Below are 16,902 nucleotides of genomic sequence, written 5' to 3'. Positions count from 1 at the left end.
TTTCCATTCACCAGGCAGGCTAGGGTCATCAGTCGCACCACAGGGGGTGGAGCCAGCATTGTGTGGGAAAATCCCAGCCTCATTCAGGACCCAGGTGCACTCCTCCCCTCACATTAGCATGCTAATCTCTCCATTCATCACCGGGGCAGACCCACACAGACTCCTGGAGCCTGGCATCCCAGCCAGCTCCAGCCAATCACACGCCAGCATTTTTACAGCACACACACAGCCATGTCTAGAAGTGGCACTTCCACACTAGACACATACACGCCGCATACATCATTTCGCAGCATTGAATCACACAAGTTCGCACATACCAAACTCGAGCATGCACACCTCACGCATCAGGAACTACCAGGGACACAGACATTCCCCATGCATTCCTATGGGAGGGCAGGCCAACCTCACTCCACGCACTCAGGGTGCGCACGCACTTTCCCCTGGCACACAGTGAAAGTGCGCAGAAACCAAGACATCACTATAAATATTTATTAACACCAAGCAAAAAGTTCAGAGGTGAACCTGCCAGAAGGGCCAAGTCCAACACAACCCCCTTCCAGCCAAAACATAGGGTAGGTCAATCCCCACTGTGATGGACTTCCCTGCTTGGGGCGATAGAACACGGACGCGGGCCCGCACTGCAGGGACACCCTCCGGTTCTACGCCATGTTGATCCATAAGACAAGCACATACTTAAAAATAAAACAGGCCCAACCAAGCTACCCCACTGGTACTGCTTAGTTGTCCACGGCTAGGACCAGGCCCCACCCTGATACCACTGGTCCCTGCCAATACACAGAGTGGGGGGTGGTAACCCCTGGCCTACAATAGCCATTCTACACTCCCTTTCTCAGTGTAGTTCCAAACTACCACTGATCCTTCAACCTAGGGTCTGCACCCTCAGGCTGACCAGAGGTCACGGGCAAGAATGCCTCACTCTACCTCTACTTCTGAAGCACCCTCCAGAACACAACTCTCCCACCTGGGATCCAAATTTACTGGATGCACAGGGGTCAGACTCCCTCTGACCCCCTTCCAGAGTTCAGCACCCTCCCACTGTAGAACAGGGTCCCTCCACTTAAGGTAGGCCCCACCTGCTCTCAGGGTAGTACCACAACACTCAGCCAAGAACCCTAAAGATCCCTGCCAAGCCTGTACCACCCCTTCTGGGAAACACAGGGTCTCTTCACTTAAGATGAGCCCCACCTGTGTTCACAGGGGTACCCCTAGAAGACAAACCGGCCAGGACACTGGCTACAGTCGCCCTGCCATCCAGGACAGGCAAACACCTGAACCTGGCTCCCTAACCTAGGGACGCTACCCTTTGGTTAGATGCCTGTCGCACCAGGACTTCTACAAGTTGAAAACTAAAATCTAAGACTTTCTCTCCTCCTTCAGCAGCAAGGCCACCACTGCAGGTCAATCCCCCATACAGCTTACCCGGTTCCTTCTCTTCAGGCAGGAGTTCCTTCTTGTAACTTCAGGACACTACGTACAGTTGCCTTTACATCCATATCCGGACACACCGGCTACTGAAACCCTGTTCATTGATGTTCTACATTCTTCAAACACTCTGGGAGATCCTCCTCAAATGACCTATTGGTACAGCCTAGGCCCCCGACCTGACGTTCCCTTCAGAAACATTCCAGGCCCTGAGACTGGGTTTGGGGCACCTGGAGACACGCAGTCCCACCCACACTTCTCCTCTTGAGACAGAACGTGAGCCCCTACACTGAGACCTAGCTGGGCTACACTGAACCTCTTCCACCACACTGGGCTGGAAGGCACCTCAGCCACTCCATTTGGAATCACTCCATCCCCTATGCCTCTCTCCTCCCAGAACATTACCAACTCCAAACATCTGTCTCTAGACAGACCACAGAAATCAAAAGCAGGCTCCACTGTCTGCAGACATTCTTGGGAAAAGTTTAACACATGAAACTTAGGTATCTGAGCAAAACAAGAGTACACAAGCATTCAGCAAGCTCCCTATCCAGAGAACTTCACACCACTTGTCCAGTGCAACACACGATTCATCCACACACACCCCTCCCCAGACTGGTAAGACAGTTTGTACCGCCCCTGATTTCTCAACCTGACCACCACGTGACACAGGTACCATTACTCCAGGACAGGGACGGGGGACACATGCACTGGACACATTTATGCTGCCACCACTGGATCCCACCCTTCTGGTGAATCCAGAAAACACACTGCACTTAGGGGGGTGATCTACCCTCCCGAGCTAGGGACACCTAACTCAAAGTGCACAAGAAACACATTTCCACAGAAATGACATTTTTAGCAAACTTAACGCAATAATCCCCACAATGTGATTTATCTAAAATGCAGAGTTTTGTAGTGCACCCAGTTGCCACTGTGGTACAACCCAAACACAAATCCTTACCCTCACCGCTGCGTCCAATGTTAGAAATGGGATCCCTGGCTGGCCAGGGCTTGCGCCAAAGTCAGTCAGAGACCACCACTCCTAAGTCAGGGCAAGGGAGTTACACGCCAAGATAACCCCCGCTCACCCTCTAGGTAACGTGGCGCGAGCAGCAAGGCTAAACTTGGAGGCAATGTGAGTTAAGCATTTGCGCACGCACCCCAGCAACAACACCCAAGGCCCACCACAAAGGAAACTCCACACAAGGTTATATATAAAAATAGCCTTTGTATTACACCAAAACACATTAGATAAAACCACACACTTTACAATGTGCCACCAGGCACGGGCAGAATTTACAGGGGATATGTACAAGACAGGGCCACATAGACCACTGTCAGGAATCAGCACTTTTAGAACTTAGAATACAATACTTATAGGCCTAGAACTTAGAACATAGAGCCTATCGGACAGTACGTTCCGTCCTGGTTCCGCGGGATAATGCGAGTGATCTCCTTAGTAGACTTGAGCGGGCCGCCGGCAAGCTACAAGCGTTCGTCTGGGGCGACCAATGTGTGCGGCTCAGAGGAGGAGGGGGAGGCAGGATGCGGGCGGCCCAGCAAAGCGGCGTGGCTCAGGGGAGAGCGGCACGGCTTGAGGCTTGGACGGGCGGCCGCGCACGAGCTGCCGAGGGGAGTGAGTGAGGCACACTTCAGCAAGGCCCCAGTGGCCCAGGGAGATCAGACAAGACTCAGCAATTTGTCAGGGAAGGCACAATAGTGTCCACTGGTCCTGGGACTCTGGTCAGGGGGCGAGCTCAGTATCAAGCCCTTGGACAAAGTTAAACACCAAATAATCATGTAGCACACAACCAGTAAATACTGGTAACCGGTAAGTACCACCTACGCAATCCTAACCACCTTAGGAACAGGTCACGCAGGGAAGCAGAACCTTACTAGCCTCACCTGTACTAGCAAGAACAACCACCTAAGTATCACAATACAAGTAGGGGCATAGGCACATTACACATGATGCATCATTATACATTCAGCGGTGTAGGGGAGGAAAACAAATGATGCAGAACCTACATTCAGCGGTGTAAGGACAAGGTACATGACGCATAAAAACACATTCAGAGGTGCAGCACAGGAGAACACATGATGCCTAAAAACATTCAGAGGTGTAAGAGAAACACACATTCAGAGGTGTAAGGAACAAGGCACATGATGCATCTACAACACATTCAGAGGTGCAGCAAAGAACACTTCGCATAAATCACATTAACACAGAACTTACATAAAAAGTCCAGGGTCCAGGTTGCGCCACTGCGCCAAACCCTAAACGTAGCAGCTGCCCACTACTTGCTGGGCAGCTGAGGGACAGAACAGAGGGCCTAAACGCTGCAGCTGGCACTAAGTGTTGCGCAGCTGGGGAAAGGCCAGGGATGAAGGAGTGCATCTCACTCCTAAGTCCATAGAACACATGTCCCTAGGAAGGAAAACCTAAACGGTGCAGCTGCCCACTACTTGCTGGGCAGCTGGGATAAAACTGCGGCTGGGGCTCTCGCTAGCCCCTCAGGAATCAAAACTGAATCCAAACTGCGCAAAAGGTTGGAGCCCTCTGGCTCCAGTAATCTATATTGTGTGCATGGGAGCCCTCTAGGCTCCTAAACAGCTGGTCCCATTGGAGCACTCTGGCTCCTTGAATAAAAATGCCGCCATCGTTGGAGCGCCATAGCTCTGGGAGATTACGGGCCCCTCCAGGACCTCAGGACCCCCCCAGGCCCCTGAATACTTCTGTCACATTGGAGCAGCCCACTTAGCAAACGGGGCCGCTCTGACACTGTCTTTCTCGAGTGCCGCAGTTGGCACGAATCAAGCAACATCTAGGGAGTCCCCCCAGCCCTCCTCTACTTACCGTGCTGTTCCCAGGGGACTCCTCAGACTGGACTTGGGCCCAGATCTTTGGACTGGGTTGAGTGTGTGACATTGATCCACATTCGGTCCATCACCTGTTGTGTTTGCATATTCCGCCCTAGGTGCGCTGGGGATGCCCAGACATGGGTCCCAGGCACTCCACACCACTGGAGTCAAGCTAGCCGGGCTGATGAGAGGTGTTACCTCGAAACCGGTCCGGTCCTCGGATGCTTGATTCCGTTCTGCGAAGGACATGGCTTTTGTAGTTCGGACTGGACTGTTCCCATGGGGAACAGGGTCAGAGCTGATTTGCATATCGCCATTGTCTAACCCAGGGTGGTGTGGAGTGCAAAAAAACGATGGATTTGGGCCCAGATCTTTGGACTGGGTTGAGTGTGTGACATTGATCCACATTCGGTCCATCACCTGTTGTGTTTGCATATTCTGCCCTACGTGCGCTGGGGATGCCCAGACGTGGGTCCCAGGCACTCCACACCACTGGAGTCAAGCTAGCCGGGCTGATGAGAGGTGTTACATCGAAACCGGTCCGGTCCTCGGATGCTTGATTCCGTTCTGGGAAGGACATGGCTTTTGTAGTTCGGACTGGACTGTTCCCATGGGGCACAGGGTCAGAGCTGATTTGCATATCGCCATTGTCTAACCCAGGGTGGTGTGGAGTGCAAAAAAACGATGGATTTGGGCCCAGATCTTTGGACTGGGTTGAGTGTGTGACATTGATCCACATTCGGTCCATCACCAGTTGTGTTTGCATATTCCGCCCTAAGTGCGCTGGGGATGCCCAGACGTGGGTCCCAGGCACTCCACACCACTGGAGTCAAGCTAGCCGGGCTGATGAGAGGTGTTACCTCGAAACCGGTCCGGTCCTCGGATGCTTGATTCCGTTCTGGGAAGGACATGGCTTTTGTAGTTCGGACTGGACTGTTCCCATGGGGCACAGGGTCAGAGCTGATTTGCATATCGCCATTGTCTAACCCAGGGTGGTGTGGAGTGCAAAAAAAACGATGGATTTGGGCCCAGATCTTTGGACTGGGTTGAGTGTGTGACATTGATCCACATTCGGTCCATCACCTGTTGTGTTTGCATATTCCGCCCTAAGTGCGCTGGGGATGCCCAGACGTGGGTCCCAGGCACTCCACACTACTGGAGTCAAGCTAGCCGGGCTGATGAGAGGTGTTACCTCGAAACCGGTCCGGTCCTCGGATGCTTGATTCCGTTCTGGGAAGGACATGGCTTTTGTAGTTCGGACTGGACTGTTCCCATGGGGCACAGGGTCAGAGCTGATTTGCATATCGCCATTGTCTAACCCAGAGTGGTGTGGAGTGCAACAAAATGATGGATTTGGGCCCAGATCTTTGGACTGGGTTGAGTGTGTGACATTGATCCACATTCGGTCCATCACCTGTTGTGTTTGCATATTCAGACTGGACGCGGCAGGGCAGGCGTCACGCTTCACCTAGTCCCCAATCTCGGGATTGGGACTCAGGAGGCAGAGCCCTACAGCTCCGGGCTGACTCCTCCTTCCAGCTGGCTGCCCCGGGGCTCTCCCCACTTCACGGGAGCCCCGGGCCGCGGTAGGACATTCCTCTCTCTTCTTCTGGGGGAGTGCACCGGGGCGCAGAGTAGGCCCCTGCCTGCTCCGGTGCTCAATACAGCCGCCATTCTTCTGTGGGAGGTGGGGTAGGCTCCCGCCCTCCCACTTCCGGCTCCGTTTGTCCCAGAGACCCGCCCCCAGCCTGCCTGACATCCTGGTCGCGGGCCGGGCGGCGATGATGGGTTGTTCCGGGCTGCGGCGGTGATCTCCGGGGACTGTTGAGGGGTAGGCTCCCTCTTTAAGTAAATATAAGCGGCACAGATGGCCCTCATTAAAAGAAAGCGCTGCTAGCGATAGGGGGCATAAAAACGGCAGTATGAAGGCGGCACTAAGCGGGGAGGCACTCGCGCCGCTCGGCCAACACACGGGTGACAAAGGCCGGGTGGGCACCGGCCAAGCAAGCAAAAGCGCTCCTAAGTGCTATATGCAAAAATAAAGCGCTTCTAGCTCTAGGGGGAAATACAGCGCTCCCAAGCGCTATGAGGAAAATACAAGCGCTTCCAAACATTTAGAGAAGGCAACAGTCCAGCAAAGTCCTTCAGGGATCCAGGGGCTGCAGTAGTCCAGGGGCTGGGCAGGGCCCAGGGAGGGCAAGCCTTCCCCTGGGCCCCAGCAGCAGCATGCCCCTGGCAGATTCAAGTGTCAGAACAAGAACATCTTCATGGGGTCACAGCCCCTCTTTTATACACCTTTTCACTTTGTCTTCAGGTGCAGGGTGGGGGGAGAACCAGTCACAGCTGGTTTTGGAGCACTGTGTTTACCTCAGCCACCCTTTCCATTCACCAGGCAGGCTAGGGTCATCAGTCGCACCACAGGGGGTGGAGCCAGCATTGTGTGGGAAAATCCCAGCCTCATTCAGGACCCAGGTGCACTCCTCCCCTCACATTAGTATGCTAATCTCTCCATTCATAACCGGGGCAGACCCACACAGACTCCTGGAGCCTGGGATCCCAGCCAGCTCCAGCCAATCACACGCCAGCATTTTTACAGCACACACACAGCCATGTCTAGAAGTGGCACTTCCACACTAGACACATACACGCCGCATACATCATTTCGCAGCATTGAATCACACGAGTTCGCACATACCAAACTCGAGCATGCACACCTCACGCATCAGCAACTACCAGGGACATAGACATTCCCCATGCATTCCTATGGGAGGGCAGGCCAACCTCACTCCACGCACTCAGGGTGTGCACGCACTTTCCCCTGGGACACAGTGAAAGTGCTCAGAAACCAAGACATCACTATAATTATTTAATAACACCAGGCAAAATGTTCAGGGGTGAACCTGCCAGAAGGGCCAAGTCCAACATGCAGCATTTGTTTTGTGTGGATATAGACATGTTTGGCATCAATGGATGTGCACTGATTGTGTGTTGTGCTGCATGTGTACTATACTGTTTATTGGTGCTCGAATATGGAATAGTGTGAGGCTAAACTTATCTAGGATATTTTATGGGCTGTGCATGCCATTTTAGGTGCTAAAGATTTTGGATCTGCCCTCGTTGTAGTACCTAGTAGAGAAAGACAAGGAGCACTCCGTTGGGGGCGTGGCTTGTTGTATTTCTATCTAGGACCCTAATTCGATATTCCCGATTCATGCCCTTGTGCGGTTATTATCAATAATGTCCTTACAAAGGCATAAGAATCATATCCATATTCAGTAATAGCCCATGCAGTCCAAAGCACAGCACGGCTACTCCCTTCAACTCCTAGAAAGCACAACGCATTCTTTAAACAAGCCAAGCCTCCAGCAGCCTGGGAAATTCCCCCCCTGCTTTTGTTTTGATTTGAACAAGAACACCTGGAGTCCAGCAAGAACTGTTAGTTCTTAGTGACGTCTTATGTCCAACCTTACGTCAAACCAGGCACCTTTCAGGTATAAAATACCAACAGTTGCCTTAAGCAAACACCGGTGGTTTGGAGCAGAGCGGCTATCTACTTGCCCGAGAGCCCAGCTGATGCGAGAGCCCACGGAAGCCGCCCCTCCCCTTTGACGCGCTGGAGTACCTACTTTTTCTCACGCCGAGAAAATCCAGCTCCGGTGTTCCCGAGTCACCCTTGCGGGTTGCTGGGAGATCGAGTCCTGAAGAAAGAGATACCAGACATCCCACATTCTATTACTAAGGTACAGAGCTGACTAAACCCTTAAAGAGAATTCTTGAATCAAAAACAATCTTAACCAACTTAACCTAAACTGCTACTTACTTACTCCTTCCCAAGTGTTAGGCTTAGGTCAGGTACATTGGGGTAGGCGTAGTTACAAGCACCAGTTGAGTACGTTAGTCAATGGTTTTTTGTATGTATATATATTTTATCTATTTTAAAGTATCATATGGCTAAGAAACCATATCTATGCTTTTACAGTATTATTTTATAATACTACTTTTACTGTACGCACTTTACTTCATAATAAGTATTGCAATTGTGGCAATTAATTTCTCTTGCATGAGAAAGAAGACTGCTCAATAAATTAACATCTTTTTATTGAAAACGCCCGTCTCTCTATTTCTCTGCACTCTGGTGAAACTAAGGGGCAGATTTACAATAACTGGCGCATCCCCAGGGATGCGGCAGTTATTGTGCGCCGCAGCTCCGCCACCCATGGTGCGCCACATTTACAATGTGGCGCACCATGGGGCAAAAACGGCACAGATGCGTGACGCATCTGTGCCGTAAAGGTGGCGCATTGCTGAAGTTACGTCGCAAGCGCGACGCAGCTCCAGCAAGGCTTGGGGGTGCCCTATCTGTTCAATGCTGCGTCAAGCCTTACACCTGCTTCAAGCAGGCACAGGGTTTTGACACAGCATTGACCTAAAAGTGACTGAGTGAAATCTTGTAGATTTCACTCAGCCACTTTTGCGAGTCGCACCTGCCCCGGAATGCCCACCCTGCGCCGGAACGCCAACACGTGGCGCAGGGCTTTACAACGTGACGCATCTGCCTAGATGCGTCACGTTGTAAATGGGTCTCAGGGATGCGCCACGTTTACGCCGCTGTTGAGTGACGCAAACGTGGCGCAAGTCCAACATAAATCTGCCCCTAAGTATGCACAATTGACTGAGTGAAATAGCTGCCTATTTTTTTCACACGACTCCAGAGATACACTCTATTCTGAGGGAGCAAAGTTGTCATGTTTGTACGGTTGTCAGAAGCTATTCCCTTCTTGTCTAATCCGGAGAGTTAACTCTTTCCTGAACATTTGAGAAAGTTTCTAGTGACCTCTGAATTAACTGGCGAAACTAATTAAGTCTAATGTAGTCAGTAGAGACCTAGTCGACCTCAGTCCTACGTCTACACTGCTGTTTTTATTATTCCAATGCGCAGAGCCTATTGGGAATATAGGAACTACACTACAGGCTTGGCGCCGATGTAGACAGCAGCAGACCTTGGAGCTCCTCCGTGGCCTCCCTCCGCCACAAGCCATCCTGACATGCTGAAGTAACCCCCGGTACCCCAAACTGTCGCAGAATACCGGGTGCTCTCCGGGACACATTTTCAAGACGCCTGAGGGACGGAAAGGGGAGAAAAGGCGATTTGCCTCCCAGATCGCACTCCGTCGCATTAGCGAAAAAAATGGCGGCCGTGACTGACGTTGAAATAAGCTGCTGAGCTTGGAGCCACTCCTGATCGGCAGACCGGTACCTGGGACCAGAGTGACAGCTGCAATCCGCGGTACGACCAAGCAACGCAGCAACATTTCGGTGAGAGCTGTAGCGCGATCTGCAAACGTGCAGTAGAAATTGCCTGGCCTTAAGATGGCGGCGGGGGAGACTCTGGCTGCGCTGCGGTACTGCCATACATTACTGGACTGGCTTCCCTGCTTGGAAATATTGCAAACTACCCTGCCCTGTCGAACTACTCATGACAGCCTGAACTCTATGAGGTTACATTGTCGGTGAGGCATTGTGGCGAGTTGGGAAGCCCCACTGACAGGGGCTGCCGGAGACAGAGAGAGCCGTGTGTGGTAAATATTTAATTACCGTCCTAATTTCTATGCAGGTAAGTACTATAAAATAACTCAGTCGGAAAGAAAGAGACAGAGTCCGTGGTGTTAGAGTTCTAAGGGGTTTTATTCCTTAAAAAGGAATGGTTCAGAACCGGATATCATGTTCCTGACACCGCTGGGGTTCAGGAAGGGATAGAGCATACTTTATTGATAATACATAACTTTTATACTTAATGCACATAATGAGAACCAATACAGAAGGCGTAACAGCTGAGAGAAACAAGATAAGAACACACACGTGTTAGCAATACGTAATCAGAAGGCGTGAACTAGGGCGTACACGGAGGTGTGTGCTAGAAACGTCACATGAAAGTGTCACAAGTAGGTGGGTACATAGCAGAATCTTGCAATGTCAGCAGAAATCTGGGGTCTGGATGCGCGCGCAGCTGCATGACGTGTGATTGACGTGAAGCTGGAGGGTGCAGGGGACTTGACATTTACACTAGAGGAAAGAGACAGAAGTCTGGCATGTCAGATCAACTCGTTCCTATATCATATCTGATATCTGATGTTTGGGAACCATATTATCTAGAAGGAAAGGTCTCTTGGGCAGAGGCTATCCTATACTGACTATGAATGCGTGCCTATGTGCCTACGTGTCTGTGGGTAAAGCGAGGGGGCCATGGGCCTACCATGGTAACGGGAGCTATGAATTACTTGCATGGAGACAGAAAGGCCGGGCCCTTTGCTCTGCAGCTGAGGGGTTGTTTATCTATCCTGCTAGACTGGAATGTGTTTTCGGGAAGCTGAGCTTGGCTATGCTGATAACGTGAAGGTAAAATACTGTCTTTGGCAGGCAAGCAGGCCGAGCCAGGCCCCGCTCGCCTCGCAGGGAGTAGGACAGAGTTCATGGGGGCATCCCACGTTGCAGTTTCAGGAGGCAGAGATGACTTTATTAAAAGAAAAGGCTCGATGACAGAAATCGGGGCCTAGCTCACACAGAGCCAGGAATACAGAAAATGCACCATACAAAGACGGTGGCAAGGCATGCTTAGGAACTGAATATCTGACCCATTCATGGTGGATCTGAAAGAGAACATGTTAACGTTGGACGCAAATGTATTTGCGTTTTCATAGCTGGCACAGGAGGGAAGTTACATGCACTTTAAGCTCGTACATGGAGACGGTGGGGTACACGTTAGGGAACATTCCTGATCATAAAATTTCTATTTCCTCACGTGGGCCTGTGACCTGACAGAAAGTGGAATGTGTGTGGTGCTGGAACCTGACTGCGCCACTCTGAGCCTATAAAGGAACTACGACGCTCCAGAGTGAGGTGGAAAATGGAGTGCGGTGCTGTTACCCCACTCTTGGGAGCACTAAAGGGAAGTTCAGACCTGATAGAGGTGCAAACAATGACATGCATCAGAGGCTAGAGCTTGTTCAGGACTCCCAAATGATCAGACAGGATCTCTGCTGACGGGAAGCGCTAAGAAGATAACGCTGCACTGATCCCGCTCTGCTAGACCTTATGTGGTGCTGGCACTACGTAACTAACTGGATCACTACTGTGCCTCTGTGAACCCTGAAGAGACCACTTAGGGCCCCTGCATGTTGAAAATGGCTGCAGGTGCGTGGGGGTCTCCCCCAGTACCTGCTAGACAGAGGCACGATTGAGCCTTTGTGAGTGTCAACAAGGACTAGAATCCTGACAATACTCTGCACATTGAGGTGTACTCGAGCATACCCAGACTCAGGGGATTAGGGCATACGAAACTCCCACACCAGCCTCCTTCCTACCTCAACAGACCACATGATGGGATGGGTATCCAGGAAAAAGGGATTCGAGGTCCTGCGGATGGACAAACTAGAGCACCACACTGAGAACAAGGAGAGTGCGACTGGAGGGAGAGTGGAGAAAACAGCTGGAGACCCTGCCCCAGCCGATATCATGATTGCTATCACCTTCTTGAGAGAAGCACTGGAGAAGAAGATGGACGCCATAAGGACGGATCCCACCCTGCTAAAAGATGACCACTGCAAACTTAAAGAGAGGGTGATGACCAATGAGAACACCATGAAGGAAATTCCGGAAACGGTCACCGCCCTACAATTCGCCCTGAGAGCAGTAGAAACCAGGGTGAAAGTACTGGAGGTGAGGTCCGAAGACAGCGAGGGGCACTCATGAAGAAACAACCTGCGTATAGTAGGGGTACTAGAATGTGAAGAGGGGACAGACGTGGTCCAGTACTTAGAAGCTTGGCTGAAAATGGGAGTGGCCAATGAGGGTCTTTCTCCCTTCTATGCCAACGAACCCGCCCACAGGGTCCCAGCCACACCACCTAAACCTGGTGCCCCACCCTGCCCAATGGTGGTACAATTACTATACTATAGGGATCAAGACTTTCTACTGCAGCAAGCCTATGAGAGGCAGACCTACAGATTGGGAACAGCAGGGTGATGATCTTCCCCGACTACACTAGGGAGGTGCAGCGGCAGAGATCATCCTTTCTGGCTGTTAAGCGAAAATTGTGCCTACTTCATCTCCCATATGCCATGTTGTTCCCAGCTCACCTAAGAGTAACTGCTGACACGGAGCACACTTTTTTCTTACCCCGAATGAAGCTTGGGACTGGCTAGAAACTCACCGCAAGGACAGAGCGCGCTCTCCGCAACTAAACTCACCCCGATAGCAGTCAACCACATCTTCACCACTTCAGAGGGCCCCTTCACCTACAGGACGACAACAGGAACAAGATAGAGCAGTACAGGCAGTAGCGGACATTAGTCATGGTGATGCAAGCCTGACCAGCAATATCTCGAACACCAAGCGAGCTGGATCTGAGAGCTCAAGATCAAGCAGTGTCCATGGGCTCTCCGACACTGAACTCCCGGACATTACCCCACAGACAGCAGATGGAGTGTTCAGCTGATCAAACAACAGGTCGTATATACGGAGGATTACTTATTGACTAAGGTTGACTTGAGGCCCTAGAGGCCTGGTTTGTGCACAACGGGAGGGCACACTGGCACTAAGGGGGTTTGCTGAACGTTTCCTACACGGGAGGGGTTTAGGGGTTCTGGGTCCACGGATAGTGGACCACGTTCTGCCACCTACATGTTTCATTGTTTGAATGATGCTTTTGTTTGGATGGGGACCTGTTTTCGTGCGCCTGTCCGGGGGAGTGGGAGTTGGGTTGGTTTTACTGTTGGGGAAATTTGGATCGGGTCGGGCATGTCACTTTGAGGGAATTACACTGAAAGGAACTGGAGATTAAGCTATGGGTCCCTCCGTAGGCATCAAGTGTATGACATGGAATGTTAGGGGAATGCACACTGTGAGCCAACGACACAAAATACATGCTTATCTGGTAAGAAGAGGAGTGCAAATTGCACTACTACAAGAAACCCACCTAACACAGAAAGATGAGGTGGAGCGGCAGCGCTGCTGGAGAGGGCAGGTGTTTCACACTACGTACTCAGCATTTGCAAGGGTCCCTAATCTGGATATGTGTGGGAGTTCCCTTCCAATGTGTCCGACAAATAATAGACCCTGACGGCAGGTTTGTGGTAGTACTGGGGCGCCTCGACGGCCGAGATATAACTATATGGAGCATATATGCCCCTAACACTGACCAGCCTGCATTCTTTGCTCAGCTATCAAAGACATTAGCACAGGTCCTGACTGGGCCCATGCTCCTGGGGGAGGGGGATTTCAATAGCATTACTGATGTTAACCTAGACCGCTCACACACTCATATCCACCGCTCTCCGATGCTACTACACATAGGGTTTAGAAAAGGGGGTGGAGATGAACAGAGTGTCTGAGTTAAACAGACCACTCTCATGGGCGTCCGCAGAATTTTTTCCAGGGGGGGGCAAAAGGTTGACCTCATTACCAGCTCGCCAGGTTTGTATGAGTGTCAATTAACTGAGTATAGAGTGTTATTGCAGAAACCTGATGTCCATCTGCTAGTATATTAGTACTGTGTTGGATGGGTGATATGCACTGTTTGATGATGTGCTTTGATGGTATGTAGGAACTCTGCTTTGGGCACATTGATATTCATTTAAGTTCTGACCGGCCCACCTCCTAGAACCGGGCCTGTCACGAAGCAGCAGATTTGAGGTCGAGAGTTGGCGTGGTGAGGAGGTGAGACTGCACAGTGAAGGGATAGGCGAGGAATGGCACCCTCCTATTGTCGTTACCAGTGGCAGCTATGAGAGCGTTATGTGGGTAAGGCGGCTGCCGTGACCTCTGCCCCGTAAATAAAACATGCAGAGAGGTGAGCCTCGTAGTGTAAACACAAGCCCTGCAGGTATCTGCGCTGTTATGGGTTCGCGGGGAAGGTGAAACTATTGAATTAACACTGCGCCCAATTGAGAAGTGAGGCAGCGACAGCGACAGCCCCTGCCAGCGGCCGTGTATTGAAGGGTCCGCAGGGAGCCATTCTATGACGAAGGAGCGGCTGCCCCAGCCAGCAGTTGTGTATCTAAAGGGGTATACACCGTATACTTGGAGATGTGTGGAAGCTGCCGCGGGGAGGAGAAGCGCTCAACAAGGGGCCAGGCGCGAGACACGTTTCCTCATGAGGAGAGTACTGAGACTGAGTACTTTTGAATGTTTACGAGTTGTTCATATTTATTTAATTTGTACTGTGTTTATTAACCATACAATAAAATCAATTTATTTTGAATTGTTCAGTCTAGTGTGTTGGGCTTGGTAGTACTTGTGTGTCATTATTAGTAGTTTTGTAGGTAGTAGGTTAAACCTCAAATATATGCTGTGCTTGCTAGTGAATAATCCTGTCTACTGTGTGCTGTGGGAGGTTGTATTAATGAGGAGTCCTTGTGAGGCCCACTGCAGTATGTCTGAGCTGTGTTGGGTGCATTTGCCACGTTCTATTTAATTTAATTTTGGACCAAAGTAGAATTGCATAGAAAGATAGTTACAAAATAAAAAAAACAACAGTACACAGCAGTCATTTATATTAAGTGCTGATTTTAAAAGGTAGAAAAGGCTCAGTCAATGTTACACAAATTCAACAGCAACCCTTGTACCTACATTCAAGGTAATAGTGTTAAACATTGGATAAGCGCACACAGCAGCATTGGTTGCTCTCCCTTTGACCACAGTGCACACAAGGTAAGGACACACAACATGTGGGGTCAGACTGCCAGGGAAGATTGCACAAGACTGAAAAAGTGGGCAGGCTGCAACAATGTAGAGCAATGTCAACACTGTAGCCCAAATTAGCTCCCTTCTCTTACCTGGCTCACAATCGTGTCGTACTACTAGTATTCAATTACTAGAACACATACCCTACTCTGCACCTAAATTATGCCCTATACCACCACTGCTATTGGCCTCGCTGTGCATCATAACTGACAGACTGTAGCAGAGCACCCTATTATGGCATACGTTGTACTTGCACACAGGTAGGCAGGCACTTCGATTCTTCCTGGATGCAACTTCAAAATTGCTAATTGATGCCAAACACAGTTCCCATTGCACCACAAACCTGCTCATTACTGGAACTCACAGCCCTGCTAGTGCATCTCAGACCTCATACCAAGTAATTGCTGTCACTTAGTTACACGATAATCCTGTTTCCTACACACTGCTCTGCAATAACACCGCAGTTGAACTACCAGAAATTCCAATGCTGGAATATGCACAAAGTACTGCCATTGCATCTCAGTCGATACCATGAAGTGCCAGCACTAGTAGCATCGATAGATCTCTGTGCACTTCAGTCCTGTATGCAAACCCCATGTTATTCCACATAGGTCCCCATGCCACAGTCTACATCTGCAGTTGCACAAAGCAAGCATATTAACCTACTGAGTTATCCTATTAGGAATTGAATTGTGATATACAGAATACACACTGACCTTAGCAGCACACGCATTCACCCACTGTGGAACCTTACTAAATGAAGTTTTACGAAATGCTACAATTCAAAGTCAAACTCTTTGTAAAATAACAACGGAGTAGTCTACCTGGAAATAAAAGCTAAATAACTATTATAGCCACCTACCAACATACTCACAGCTACAATACAACAAAAAAACAACACCAGCATAATATAAACACGTATAAATATACACCCACACTCCATGAGTGCTTGAAAAGGAAAAAGGGCCGCAGGTCACAATTCAGCTGCATGTAGCAAACAGTAGACTGTGCTTTGGTGGGAAGCTGCTGCAGACCAGTTCCCCAAAATACCTTTCAATGACTTGTGATGCTCATGCACTCTCCCAGGCACTATGAGGAGACACTATGCAAAATTTCAGGTATCTAAAAGTATTGTGGGAGCCCGAGGCTTTAAATACTAATAGACGGTCTCCAAGAGAAATGCCTCAAAGGCAAGTGCCTTTGTGTTTGCTTTCTTTTCAAACATGGATGCCCACCCCCTATGTAGCTCCTGCTTCTGGCCTAGTCATAGCTACAGGAGAGCCCCAATGCCGTCAGGCCACTGCCAGCTCCCAGCAGGGCCAGGACAGCCCATGTGCTACGTGGGAACTTGAAGGATTCCATGCTCTCCTGCCTGCTTTGAACAAGTCCAGGTGGAAGGAGAAACAACCCCCTCTTCTTCTGACCCTCTTCTGGCCAACCCCAGAGACATCCTTGCTTCCCAGACTAACTCAGTGCCCAAGGGGGCCAGACTTCTCCTGATATTCTATTGGGCCCCGTTGGGCAGATTTAAACAGTTTCTGTGTCATTCTGCTCCTAGTGGCTGGTTGTAGCCACCAGAAGGGGGTTCTCATGATCTTCTAGCCTCTAAATGTTTATATTCCTTTGGGGAGATGGCCTTCCACTCCATACTCAGGACCTGTCCTCTGTCCATCATCTGGCATTCTCCTTAATCTGGTGTTACCCGCAGCTGCACACTTCAGCCCTCAATACAGAATACCTAACCAACCATGCCTGCACTTTTCAGGTCCCATAGCCCCCATGCCTGCTTGAAGGACACCCATGTAGTAGTAGAAGTCAGGGTTTAGCCCTCTGATGAAGATTTCCTCTTTGCAA

Source organism: Lissotriton vulgaris, chromosome 4_1 (genome assembly GCF_964263255.1).
Source record: "Lissotriton vulgaris chromosome 4_1, aLisVul1.2, whole genome shotgun sequence".
Lineage (NCBI taxonomy): Eukaryota > Metazoa > Chordata > Amphibia > Caudata > Salamandridae > Lissotriton > Lissotriton vulgaris.
The sequence above is the reverse complement of the archived record's forward strand: the minus strand, read 5'-3'. Positions refer to the sequence as shown.